The 14,312-nt window shown below is 46.2% G+C and overlaps 1 long non-coding RNA gene across 1 annotated transcript in view; it reads right to left on the bottom strand.

The window, feature by feature from the left end:
- The window catches only part of LOC128776210 (uncharacterized), a 75,471-nt gene extending 64,940 nt beyond the window's left edge, over nt 1-10,531 (bottom strand). The window contains exon 1 of the long non-coding RNA XR_008421274.1: nt 10,295-10,531. This is a non-coding gene — a long non-coding RNA (uncharacterized LOC128776210). The remainder of the gene's footprint in view (nt 1-10,294) is intronic.
- Nucleotides 10,532-14,312: the final 3,781 nt, after the last annotated feature.

Genomic DNA, 14,312 nt, shown 5'->3' with positions numbered 1-14,312 from the left:
ATTAAAAAAATTAAAAAAGAAAAGAGAAGAAAAGCCTCAAGTCCTAACCAAGCTGAACTGTAAATATATGTTCGTAAGTCAGCCCCCTACGGTTCATAAGGCAATTTCCCCAACAAAGCTTTTCCCAATTGTATAAACGGTTTGTAGGTTTTCGTATTAGCCCAGCAAAAACCTAACCCATCATGTAGCAGATCTTCATCACCATTGCATCATCAGACTCAAAATTCACATGGTCTGTTGTCTTTATGACACGCTACGTTCCGACCCGAGAGTGGAGGTATTTGCAACTCAGAGCCCGGTTGCTGTCTGCACACAGGCCAGCCCCTCCCCACTTCGCTTTGTGCCAACAGTTGTGGAAACTCCAGGAGCAGTGAGATGAGGAGGCTTCCCTCAAAGAGGTTCCCAGGCACGTCTCCAAAGAAGAACAGGACCCGATACGGGAGCTGGACGTACTCTCAGAGCACAGAGGCAGGACGTTCAGGAAGGGTTAGGGCGAGGTGGGACAGAGCAGAGACAAGGTGTGTATCTGGCATTTTCGTGGTGAGCTGTAGGTGAGTTCCAAATCATAGCCCCCAGTAAGTTTTGATGGTAAGTGGAAACACGCTGGAACATTCTATCATTCTGATAGCATAGATCGTTGAGAGAACACCAGTTGTCCCCACGTCCGAAGAGCTCAAAAGAATACAGGGCACATTCTTTCCCGGACAGTACGCTTGAGTTCACAAAACACCTTTCCGCCCCCCGTCTCTCGAGGTTCAACACGACAACTCCGTGAGTTAGGACAGATGCTAACAGACCCATTTTACAGATGCAGAAATCGATTGTTAACAGTTACATGTTGTAGCCGCACAACTCATAAGCTGTGGAACCCATACGCAAATTCAGGCTTTCTTAAAAAACAATCTGTGTTGGGGCACCTGGGTGGCTCAGTCGGTTAAGCGTCCGACTTCGGCTCAGGTCATGATCTCGCGGTCCGTGAGTTCGAGCCCCGCGTCAGGCTCTGTGCTGACAGCTCAGAGCCTGGAGCCTGTTTCGGATTCTGTGTCTCATCTCTCTGCCCCTCCCCCATTCATGCTCTGTCTCTCTCTGTCTCAAAAATAAATAAACATTAAAAAAAAAAAACAAAAAAAAAACAACAATCTGTGAGTCCTGAGTTCTCTCTGGAACAACATGCTACTTCAGGCCAACTTCAAGGGAGGTGTCGGTATCCTAAACCTGCTTGCAGAAAGGAAAGGAGCAGAGAAATAAAACTTGCCCCTGGCGAGGGAAACAGCGAAACGCAGCCTCGCACACTGTTGATGCGGAAGCGACTATGACTTTCTCTGGAGCGTTTATTTTGTAGCGCATCCCTCCCCTCTCAAAAATCCTAAGTCCCGAGACAAAGGTTACCTCACAGGTGGCGGGAATGCAGTCTGCCACATATAAAGGAAGAGAAGAAGATTCTTTTCAAAGGCCAGATCCTCTCAAACCAAACCAACTTCAGCTATCCCAGGGATATTTACAGTTACTCTTAGTCCTATGCACTGGACTTTTTTAATTTGGCTCCAAGATTATCCCTTCTTTTTTTTTTAAGTTTATTTATTTTTTTTGAGAGAGAGAGAGAAAGGGAGAGAGAACGAGCGGGAGAGGGGCAAAGAGGGAGAGAGAGAGGGAGAATCCCAAGCAGGATCCACACGTGCAGAGCCCAACATGGGGCTCAATCTCCCAAACCATGAGATCACAAACCTGAGCCAAAACCAAGAGTCGGACGCTTAACCGACTGAGCCACCCAGGCACCCCTTTCCCTTCTTCTTTAGGTTCCTGGACTGTCTGGAGTTTATAGACATGAACTCCATTAGCCAGCCTCACAGCAAACTGCTATTCTAATGCCCAGCCCAGGGTATATTATAACTGATGATAACACATGTGGAGATAGTTGATTTTATTCCCTCCAAAGAGTGACAGAGAAGCTGCATGCGCGTCGGGGTGGGGTTGGAGGCTGGTATATGAGATGAATGGTTTACCCTTCTTCCCAAGGCTTTATCACACCTCAGACGGACTGACGGTAGGCATGAATCATACGAGTGGATGTTTCGTAGCCTGCATGTTTGGTTCAGCTCTGATTCGTCCCCTTAGTGGCTTTCTAAGTGTTTGGGCAAATTTTGGCCCTCATGCCACTTACTGCCCAGCTTCCACTACTCAGTGGGTGATCCTGGTAACATATCGTGGCCCCTGCACTCCTGAGGTATCGTGGAATCCCAGCGGAACCTAGAAGCAGACACCCTGGACTTGAATCCTGTATTTGCTATTGATTAGCCACGTGACCTCAGCGAGGCAACAGGCTGGCCCGTGAGCCAGCATTTCTTCAAGCATGCACGGAAAAGAACAATACCTCCTTCTTAGCTTTGTTCTGGAAATGAAATAAAATAACGTATATGAAAAAGATCTTGAAAACTTTTCTTTCTTAATTTTTTTTTAATCTTTATTTGGAAAGAGAGAGAGACAGAGTGTGAGCAGGGAAGGAAAGACACAGAATCCGAAGCAGGCTCCAGGCCCCGAGCTGTCCGCACAGAGCCCGACGCGGGGTTCGAACTCACCAACCGTGAGATCGTGACCTGGGCCGAAGTCGGACGCTTAACCGACGGAGCCACCCAGGCGCCCCGATCCTGAAAACGTTAAAGTGCTCTTCAGATATGACCTCTCCACTCACTCAACAAATGTGAGTCCCCATCCAGGCCAACATGAGAAATAATCTACATCCTTCCTTGCGGAAGGTTATCACCAGTTTTTAAGAAGACAGAAGTTGTCTCCATGGGTGGCAACAATGAAGTGGACATTCGAATCGTGATCTGATAAAATCAGACCACGGAAAGGGTCACCGGGTGCATCGTGGGCATGGAGGGCAAGGGGGGGGGGGCTTATGTTCAAGTGGTTCGATTTAATATCTCACATGTAGGTCTGTGCGATCCCAGTTCCAGGGACTGAGACATGGATGCCCTGTTGTTGAAAAATCCCATGAAGAAGAGAATATGACTTCGCTGGTCACCTCCCTGACCCCAGTAGCAGTTTTCCATCATTTCATTAAAAAAGAAAAAAAAAAAAAAAAAAAAAAAAAACGACCACATACTGCTCAATATGGTGACTGGCTCCTGGACAGTCAAGACGTTATTTTCAAACACATTCTTTCGTTGCTTTTCCATCCCCATGGGGCCCTGCTCTAATTCCTGGCCTCCTGAAACCCCGTGGTTGGGCTTCCATCCTGCCGAGCAGATTTTCAAACAAAGTCCCCTTGCTGGGTGCATAGAACTTGCCCTCCAGAGCCGCGGGCAGGCCTGTCGGGGGCTCCAATGCCGAATTCACTTCCCACATCTTGGACACATCACTCTCTCCCCACTCCCCCCCTCTCCCCTCCCCCCTTCATTCCTAAATCCTACAGCCATGACAGAAATAAATTAGCCAGAGGTACAGGTCACACCTTGGAGAGCAGTAAACGTTCTGTGGGAAATCAATAGAGAAGATGGGATTCTCAAACAGCTGAAGCAGAAGGAATGATGCATTGATGGCTATACATAAACCAAACAAAGGAGCCTGAGAACAGCCTTCCAGGGAGGGGCCGGTGCCCTCCGGGTTCATTTATTCCAACACCTGAACCCGAGAGAACACCGAAGAAAAGATGTTCCCCAGGCACCTCTGCTCCTGGAGCTTCCCCCCCCCCAACCCCCCGCCCCAGAAAGGTTAAATGTTGCTATGCGAATATTCGTGAAAATTAAAAATGATGTTCAGATCGTGGATGCTAATGCTGCCCCCCAGCACCCCCCCCCCCCGGCCCCCGCCCCCCGGAAGCCCCCTGGGAGGGTCCGAAGCTGTGTGTGTGAGACATATATCTGGTTCCAGAAAAACTTCCCTCTGTGGCTGCTGACAGCAAAGGCAGGGAAGGACGGTTTTACACAGTTAACTGAGGCCATGTAATGCCTAAAGCCTGAAGTGTGATGAAACAGAATAAGCTTCAGGCTCTCACTTAGACCCGGGGTTCTAGTCCCGGCCTCGCCACTCTGCAGCCAAAGGACCTTGGGGAGGCTCCCTGTAGAAAACGGACCGAGAGGCAACTGAGAGGGTTGAAAGGATTGAAACACGTGGTAGAAAATAGGCAGTCACTGCATGCTCCTTGCTTTCTTTCCCCTCCTCTACCTGATGATGAGTAGCTGTTTAATTTCTGTTGAGCTCCACAGTTTTACTCACCACAGACCTTTCACAGAGGTAGCCTCTGGTAAAAATGTAATCCAATAGGAAATCCAAGGTCTAGCAAGAAGAGGTGGCTCATGGGCTTTCGGTACCCCCACATCTGTATCAGCGCCTAAATGCCACCCCGAATGAATGATCTAAAGTAGCATGCTTGCTGCGTGAACACAGTGTCCAAGAAACCCCGCCCCTAAGAACCTCACACATAGAAATTCTGGAAATTGCATTTCTCTGTACCAAGAGCCCTCTTTTTTTCTCCCGTGTCCTTTTTTTTTTCCCCTGCTTCCACGAAGTGCGTTTGTTGAGTGATTTGGTTCTCTTTTCCTCCTCAGTTGGAGCCTCATCTTCCTCTCCCACCAGCTGAATTTCAGTAATGAAACAAATACTTCCAGTAGGTAAGCCCTTACAAACTATCTACTCCACTGTTTACATTCTCAGTGGCTTTTGGTTTTAATTGTGATGGAATATACATACTATAAAATTTACCATCCTTGCTCATTTTAAAATATGCAGGCCAGTGACATTAAGCACATTCGCATTTTGTGCAACCATTGCCAGCACCCATGCCCAGAACATTCTCATCCTCCCAAACTCAAACTCTGTACCCATTAAAAGAATAACTCCCCACTTCCCATTTTCCATATAAGTGGAATCTTACAGTAACTGTGTGCGTGTGCCCGGTCTGCCTCCCATAGCGTGAGGTCCTCAAGGTTCATCCATGTTGCGGCACATGCGAGAATTCCTTTCCTTTTTAAGGCTGGATAATATTCCATTGCATGTATACGCCACGTTTTGTTTATCCATTCAGCCACTGATACACCCTTGGGTTGCCTCCATCATTTGGCTACGGTGAATAATGCAGCCATGAACATGGGTGTTCAAATCTCCCTTTGAGACCCTGCTTTCAATTATTGTGGGTCAGAAGTGGAATTGTTAGATCACAGGTAATCCCATGTTTACCTTTGTGAGGAACCGCCATATTGTTTTCCACAGCAGCCATACTATTTCACATTCTCACCGACAGGGTACGGGGTTCCAATTTTTCCACATCCTCACCAACTCTTGTTATTTTCTTTTAAGTAGCCATCTTAATGGGGCGGGGTGGGGGGGGGCGGTTCTCCCAACTTCTCAGGGAGTATGTGGAAATAGACGTGTGTCAACAATTCGTTTGGTACCCTTGGTTTGTTATCCATTTCTCACGGCATCTGGGAACTTCCTATGGTTGATCCAATTCTGCTCTGGCTACGTTTTCTGTCTGGTTCCCCTGTCTTTTCAAAGACGTCCACCTTCCAATAATCTGGCAAATACAAAGTTAACTTGGGCAAAAAAAGAAAAAAGAGTTTCCAATATTCCGATATAAACCGGTTTGCCCAGCACTGCCCGCAAGACCACCTCCCATCTAAGTAAGTGAAGGAGAAGCCTTTTTTTAGAACAGAAAAGCAGAAAGCACGAGAACTCTCCGGTAGCAGCTGAGGGGGAAGGAATAACCACAGGTAAAGCAGGCCACATGTTTAAAACTCACTTTAATGGTGATCCCACCTGAGGCAGTTCTCACTGGTCTTCCAGTCCTCAGGTGTGAAAACTGAGGTACAGGGGAGTGAAATTAATTTACTCGAAGTCACACAGCTTGGAAACTCCAGAGCCGGAACCCAAATCCCAGGCATTTCGTTCCAAATTCTGTTTTTAAGTTACAGGATACTGCCTGATAATTACAGGGATCTTCGACTGCTGAAGCTGCAAAATTTTTAAGGACTGATTTGTGGGGGAACAAAAGGAGAATTTCGACTTGCTGTTCAAGTGGAGTGGCTCCCCCAAAGGCAGGTGGTGTGCAAAGAGCTAATTAAGCACTGTGGGAACGGACTTGCCCAACTCTGGACAATACACGGTGATGGATCCCAGATTGAGGCAAGGCCGGCATCTCCCATCGAAGGAACTCGCGGAAATACTACTCAACGGCTGAGAGGCTATCGGACCACCACTGCCTTTTTCCACCTAAAAATGCTTCCCGGATGTCTTCCTAATTCTACATGGTGTTGTATGCTCAGTTGGCCGATCCGGTGAACTCTCTTTGCCTCCGTGGCCATATACCCTCTCCCCTCCCAGAAGGTTTCCTCCTCTTTAAACTCCCCACAGGGATACCGTGAACTTTAAGAAGCTAAGGTTGGTAAAGCATCAAACCTAGTGGAGGATACATAATAGATGCTCAAGAAACCAACACCCACCTACAGTCCCCAACCCCCCCACGGTGACCTTCCCTTCCCAGCATGGACAAGCGACCGAAGGGTCGTGGCAAGGCACCGAAACTCTAAAGCGTTTAAGAATGTTAAATAGACATTTAAAATCTTGATTCGTCAGCCACAGTCCCTGAAATCGGCTTCATACTCGGGTACCATCACACCTGTTTTGACGCTTTGCCCTTCAATTCCTATGTACCATTTGTTCCGGCGAGTGCTCTGCCCTCTGTTTGGTTTTGCGGGGCTCTGACATGCACTGACAGCCCTCTATGGGGTGGGGGGGGGGGAACCTCAATTACAAAGCACTGATTTAGTCAGAAGTGGACGACCCTGGAGCTGTCTCTCTCTAAGGGGATCTTTCTAACATCATGCCACGTGTAAGCTCAGACACTCCATCAACCTCAAAGGCCCGGTCAGAAGGGCCAAGAAATACAAAATCGTGGCAGTTCTACAGCCTGTGTGCACAAGTGCCCCCATTTGCTTTTCCATGCCACCTGGATCTAGGAGCCCGGGATCTATAACCCCTGGCTAGCCACTCTTCCCTTCAGAGAGACATCTCACACGCCAACAGTCTGCTCAGCAGCAAGCGAAGGCCACCAGAGATGACTCAATTTGACTCAACGGTCCTGCTCACCCCAGACGCATCCGCCTGGATAACCTCCTGCCAGCCTCTCCCTGGGCAGAGACGAAGAACACCGCCTTTGCCCTCGCTACCTCCCTGCCAGTCAGCACCGTTTTTGTATTTTCAATAACAACGCCTTAAGCGCTACTCACAGGTTGATGGTCACTCACTTAGCACAACTGCCCTGAGAATCCGGGAGTTGAGCTGAAGAGCTGATTGGGGTTCACACTAAGAGTAACCTGCACTCACCTCGGGTGACACGGAACACAAAAAAACGACACGCGTCACTATTCGGAACACCATGGGGTTCGCCGCGCAAAGCACCATGCTGAATATTTTACAGACGTCATCTCACAGAATCCACCCAGCACCCCATGCTACCTACAAGGAAAACGAGACGCAGAGAAACCCAGCGAAGCGTGTGTGCTTGGTCACGATTCCATATGGCACGCACGTCGGGGTCCTACAGCTAGGATGCAGAGCCAGCTTCCCAGCTCCCTAAGTGTGACTGTGGGTGACATCCATAACTCTTCCAGCCCGGGTTTTCCCCTGCATCGTGGGACAAACAGTACGTAAAGCCCCTGACACACTTTCCCCCTTCATGAACCATGAGACTACTCATACGTACCCTCCGTACGTCCGTAACCCCTACGTAGATTCAAATTCCAGACCCTCAGTTGGGCAACCTGGACGCTCATCCAGCCTCTGACCCGGGGGGCATCAAGTCAACCAGTCTCTCGGTTTTGTCTTTTGGCAGATGAAGATGTCAACACCGGCCCAGTCGATTTTAACAGGTGGCGTCAAAGATAAAAGGAAAGACGAGAAAGTTCCCTGAAAGGTCTGAAGGGCTTCTCAAATTTAAGAAACCATTATACTAACAGATCCAGTTGGAGAGGCTGTGGCACAAAATAACTGTCATTGTCCAAACCCTCCAAGTGAATGGGGAAACTGAGTTCAAGATGCAGAAACGCATCTCAAATCATTCCCGTGAGGGCGCAGGTGAAGTCTTAAACGGGAGCTTGAAGGCTCTGTGTGCTGGGTCTGACTCTGCTTCGGACGACCCGCTGCGCTCCGCTACAAAATATGGATACAATACTTGCCTGCCCCAAGCCCCGTGGGTAGGGTGTGGGCAGGTCACAAAAACACTCCGAAAACTCTAGGCAAGAAAACCTCTGGGAAGTCTGTTCTATGCATTTTTAAAACTGTGACGTCAGCCTTTTCTTCTCCCACCCACTTTCCCTTGTCACAATCTAAATTTTATCCAGATGCGAACAGAAAGAGGCCTTCGGGTTTCCTTTGTGCCTGGAAAAGGTTTCAGTGCCATTTTTCGAGACAAGGGTCATGAAGGCGGAACAGCATTGGAGAGGGGGTGCATTGATAGGAAAGGGGAATCGGAGAAAAGAATGCTCCAGAATGTGTGCCTCCTCTTTTTCTATACAGACAGAGCCAAGGCAGTGAAAGGGTCCCTGACGCCAGACAAATGCCCTTGGCCGTGGAAAGCCTTCCAAGCTGCGCTGTCCCAGAGCCCAGACAGCACGCATGCGCGCGCGCACACACACACACACACACACACACACACACACACACACACACACACTCACGGAGAACTGTGCTCTCCCATCCCCGAAAGGATTTGTTGTTTCAATTAAACTTATCAAGATCTATGCCACATGTTAGGGAAGAAAGGAAAAACCAAAACAAGCCTGAATTACTCTGGCTATCTCCTTGGGGATCAATCTATAACAGATAAACCACCACCTATGTGTGGGAGCCGCTATTACTTATGAAAACCAGAGGCAGGTGCAGAATTGCAACAACTGGTACTAAATCAAAGCTCTGGGAGCAGAAGGAAGTGGATTTAGATGCATCCACTTAGCTTCTCTTCTTAGGTCTAAATCACAGGACGGGGAGCAGATCACAGGCCTGGCGGGGTCTGGCCTCTTCTTCCTCGTCTCCCCTGAGGCCCCTTCCCACTTTGCTCACTGCTTCAGCTGCCCAGTAAGAACAGATGGACAGAAGTTAAAAAAGAGCAAGGTCAGCTCCTCAGTGAAGTCCTATTTCACACCCTGCCCCACCTCTATCATCCCTTTCGCCCACATAAAAATGGAGAATGACGGGCAGGGGGCTGCTACCTCTGATTCCGTCTGGAGCTATAGTATTTTCATTTACAGCCCCTGGATAGCTAGCTGGTCAGTCTGATTTACACATCGATAATATGTGATGCTTCGTAATCCAGCAAATATTTAATCCCTGGCTGATCAATAATCCTCGCCTGGCTGTTCTTATTTTGAAAAGAAATAAATCCCCTCTTACTCTTAAAAGTCTTGAATAAAACTGAACTGCTTAGCCCAGGATGCACCGTTCCTTCAAGAGGTCATGTGGCTTCATAACCTCAGCCCCCAGATGCTTTAAAGGGGCCGCCCTTGCTAACCTGCTTCTTCTGAGACCCTAACATCTCTCCAATCTGAGTTTTCTGTGCTATCACAATTGATATAGAAGACAGCACACTTCAAAGTCTGATGTACTTTCTGTTAATCCGAAAGGAAAATTATTAATCTAAACGAATCCAGGGAGTATATAGCATGCACTATTTTTTGCATTCACTGCTTACTATTCACCAAGAAGGTCTTGATTTAATTTCTGCATTACAAACCTTGTTTCTGCCTTTCTCCAGTACTGTTTCCCTCCAAAACTACATTTTTAAAAAGAAAACTCGACTCCTACACAGATTCTAAAAACACTGTAGCCCTTTCTCAGAGTTACAGCTGAACACCGTGAGAAATTCACATTACACACAGAAAGAGAGGACTCTCCTCTCCAGAAGGGGCTCACAACGCCGCCTCAAAGCCCACCAAAAGTTCCAAAAACAACAGCAGCAAAAAACAAACTCTCTTTCATCTTTGGCAGTCACAAAAGCAGTAACTTTCACCAAACTAACCCGCGCCAAGAATTAATGTAACACAGAACACATCCACATTCAGACCATTATGGCTACATCAGCTTACCACAATATTTGTTTGAAAAACACATAATTTGTGGCAGAGAGAGAGAACTTCTAATACGAAAAGAGGCCCTTTCAAATGCAAATTAACCCAAAGACATATTTTCCCTGGGTTTGGAAAATCACTCCAACATATGAAAAACATACACTTTGTGTGAAAAAAAAAAATTGGTGTATACCCACTCAGTTGAAAAGGCAATTAAATTTGCTGTAGATTACCTTCACAGTTGAGAAAAGTTAACTCCTGGTTCCATGAGTCCTTAAGGACTTTATTAGCATTCACTGACCTAAGCAGTCTTCAGTTCCCAGGTAGCAAAGTTTCTTTTCTTCGCCACTGAAATGCTCAAGTGGACATTGAAGGACATTGTATTACTGAACTGATCAGAAATGAACATTGTTTCCAATCTTCTGGCAGGAAGAAAGAAAGAAAGAAAGAAAGAAAGAAAGAAAGAAAGAAAGAAAGAAAGAAAGAAAGAAAGAGAAAGAAAAGAAAGAAAAAAAGAAGGAAGGAAAAAAGAAAGAGAAGGAAAGAAAGAGAAGGAAGGAAAGAAAGAAAGAAAGAAAGAGAAGGAAAGAAAGAAAGAAAAAGGAAAGAAAGAAAGAAAAGAAAGAAAAGGCAAAATGCAGTCTAATCGAGCATTCTTTCTGGTGGAAAAAAAAAAAAGTAAATCCAGCATTCTGGAACGAGTTCAAACATAGCTTGACAAGCTACAGGAGAATTTACACTGAGCATGCTTAGCCCCGCACGGCTTGCATGAGACACTCTTAATGAATATTACTTCCTTCCCACTGGCTATTCCTGCTGGAAGTCCACACCCACTCCTCTTTCAGAAGTCAGGAATTTCGCTTCAGCCAAAGTCCAGAAAACATGCTTATGCAGAGGCAAGGCCCCACCGATCCATAAACTTGCAGGTTGTGACCTGCGGGGTCAGTGTGACAAATAGAACACGGGGGTGAATTTTTTTCTGCCCTTGGTTATATTCTCAGCTTTGTGCCTCTCCTAAACTGCAGTTTCCCCGGAGAGAAGAAAAATGGACAGCTTTCTTGCTAAAGAACACCACGTCCTAAATGCCAGTTAAAGGCCTCTCGGATCAAGCCTCCAAACCCAGATTGGAATAAGAGTCATTTGCACACTAAAACAACATGAGGGTTTAGCTTCTGGATAAAACTGTTGGAAGATTTCTCCCCACGAGAAATTTCTGTATTCTTTCTGGTAACTTGTGCATCATGTCTCTCTAAAATGCTACACACCAGTGCACAAGCTGAAAATATGTTCAAAATCCAGATTTGATCCGTCGTGCTGTGTCGGTGACACAAAAAAACAGTTTTATGTTTTAAGCAGTGCTGTCCCTTTGCCTTTTCTTAACTCTTCCTGTCATCTTTTTTGATAAGAGAACTGTAATTCTGGAAATTTAAAAATAGACGACACCTCGGACAGTCAGAAGGCAGGATTCTAACTCTGCAAATGAAAAAGATTAAGGAAGAGAAGGGAGAGGGGTAGGGACAGGGCCTAATATAGACAGCATAGGAATGGAAGGGCATTTTATATTTAAAGTAATGATAATAATAATAATAATAATAATAATAATAATAATAATAATAAAATATTTTTGTTGTCTTCGTATTTTCCGGGTGACATTTGCATGTTTCTACTCTCTATCAAATAGCAAACCATAAACATTATTAAATACTGTTTTGGAATTAAAGTGTGTATTTGCCTAGACACATACACAACACACACACACACACACACACACACCAATTTGTGTTTGAAAAGAAGTGATGTCACAGAGAGTCAAAGGCAAGAGCAATGCTCTAAAGTGTACAAAGAAATATGGTGCACCCAGCCTTTGATGCAAAGCCTGCCTAGCCAGCATTGATTGCTTCGATTAATAAAAGGGACGTCGATGTTCCTTATGAGTAAAGCCCTTGCCTGTCCGTACCTACAACCTTCTCCGCAGCTAGCTGCTCTGACATGTTCCCCTTATCTGAGATCCTTGCCTGCTGTTGAATAAATAAAATTTCCTCAGACATATTTTCCTTCCTGTAATTATACGGTTTTTGGAGAGTTTAGGCGTGGGGGTTGTTTGTTTTTATGCTTTGCCAAGGGGAAGAATAAAATTTAGCCCCCTCGTCCAACTGTGTTTATTTGTACTGTTACAGAGCAAACTAAGTTTTTCAGAAGCTAAAGCCCAAGAAGCCCAAGAGAAACCGAGTTTTGAAAGGCTAAATAACCCTCATGGCCTGGCATAAAGTACGCGTAAAATAGGAAGGATGTTTTATCCTAAAACATTGACCTAAAGTGATCGCCTGGAGAGCAGAGAGGTCCCACAGCACGGAGGGGAGAGACCCTTGTTCAAGGCCGGTGCTCTGACCCAGAGACAGCCTTGCCTCTGGACCATCAGGCTACGCTGCCTTTTGGTCTTCTCCCATGAGGACGGGCACACATCCCTGAATCCAAGCGTGCTGTTGATGGAAACAGTCATGCTTTTTCCAGCTTGAATTGTAAGACGATGCCATGCGAAGCTGTGATGGTGTCTTACAATGACATCTCACTCATCTATTCGAATGACAAATATTTGCTGAGCCCCTACCGAGGCACTTCCCTGGCACCGGTAAGATGGACATAGTTCCCATCCTCAGGGAGCTTACACTCTGGTAAAAATGTGAATGAATAAATAAATAAACAAACAAACAAATAATAACAAATGTATTCACAAACTGGAGTAAGTGAAGAGAGGGAAGTAAAAGGGACATGAGACAGTAAGTCATGGAAACCAAGGCATGTGGGTCAGGGGCAAGGAGCCACGGAATCAGGAAAACGGGAGGCATGTCTGGGGAAATCATCATTGGCCAACGCAATAGGTACTAAAGGGAAAAATATGTGACATGTTTTGGTGAAGGCCCTGAATGCAAGATTATGGCATTTGGATTGAATATGGGTGTAATGGGAAGCCACTGAAGGATTTTTAGAGGAAAAATTCTAAGTACACCTATTCATTTAAAAACCTGAAATGTTAGGGGCGCCTGGGTGGCTCAGTCAGCTAAACATCCGACTTCGGCTCAGGTCATGATCTCACGGCTCATGGGTTCGAGTCCCTCATAGGGCTCTGTGCTGACAGCTCAGAGCCTGGAGCCCACTGCGGATTCTGTGTCTCCCTTTCTCTCCGTAACTCCACCGCTTGCTCCCTCTCTCTCTCAAAAATAAATAAAACATTAAAAAAAATTGAAATGTTAGCAGAATATAGCCATTTGTAGGAGAGATTGGGGATTAACATGAAAAGACCAATTTTTTGTAATAGCCTGGATGAGAGAGACGGAACCTCATCGAGGACAGTGCAATAGCGACAGAAGCTAATGTGAGAAGCAATACGGAAGCAGAATTGATAGGCTTTGACAATTTGACAGCTCACTGGGTCCGAGGTGAGGATGAAGGGACATTTACGGGGAAATCCAGGAGTTCCCACCTCAGTAGCTCTGAGAATGGTGATACCTTGAGCAGAGATCAAGAAAATCGGGGAGGTGGGAGGGTCATGTCTGGCACATGGCAGCTGAGACGTTTACTGGATGGCGGTATATTGAGTTTAAGAGTTACGACGATATCCAGCCTACACTGGATAGTTGGGGGTTATGTTTTAGTTGGGAATTATGTTTCACTATTAATAGAATTAGTTGGGCTTTTAGTTGGGAATTATGTTTCGCTATTAATAGGAACCTGATTACAGTCTCTTCAACACCTACAGATTTATTTTTCTGTCATTTGAAAGAAATTCGGAGGCTGATCGTTGCAAAAGAATCTATGCTTCCTACGGGACCTACAGATAGCCACGGAGGTGATGGATAAAAGGTGCCTTTTATTAACCCTAAGGTAAAGGTGACGGGCAGCCAACAAGGAACTTGCTTAATTCATAGAACAAAAAAAGTCAAGGATGGATGACCAGGAAACTGAAGGTAACCACTCTACTAAAAAAATCACAATCTTTTGAGCAGTTTCTGGAATAGATCCAGAACCCTTTTTTTTTTTTTTTTTTTTTTTAACGTTTATTATTTTTGAGACAGAGAGAGACAGAGCATGAACGGGGGAGGGTCACAGAGAGAGGGAGACACAGAATCTGAAACAGGCTCCAGGCTCTGAGCTGTCAGCACAGAGCCCGACGCGGGGCTCGAACCCACGGACCGTGAGATCATGACCTGAGCCGAGGTCGGACGCTTAACCGACTGAGCCACCCAGGCGCCC

The sequence above is a fragment of the Panthera pardus genome, unplaced genomic scaffold (genome assembly GCF_024362965.1).
Source record: "Panthera pardus isolate Hobbes unplaced genomic scaffold, ASM2436296v1 HiC_scaffold_12, whole genome shotgun sequence".
NCBI classification, from domain to species: Eukaryota; Metazoa; Chordata; class Mammalia; order Carnivora; family Felidae; genus Panthera; species Panthera pardus.
This window is presented reverse-complemented; position numbering and strand designations above follow the sequence as displayed.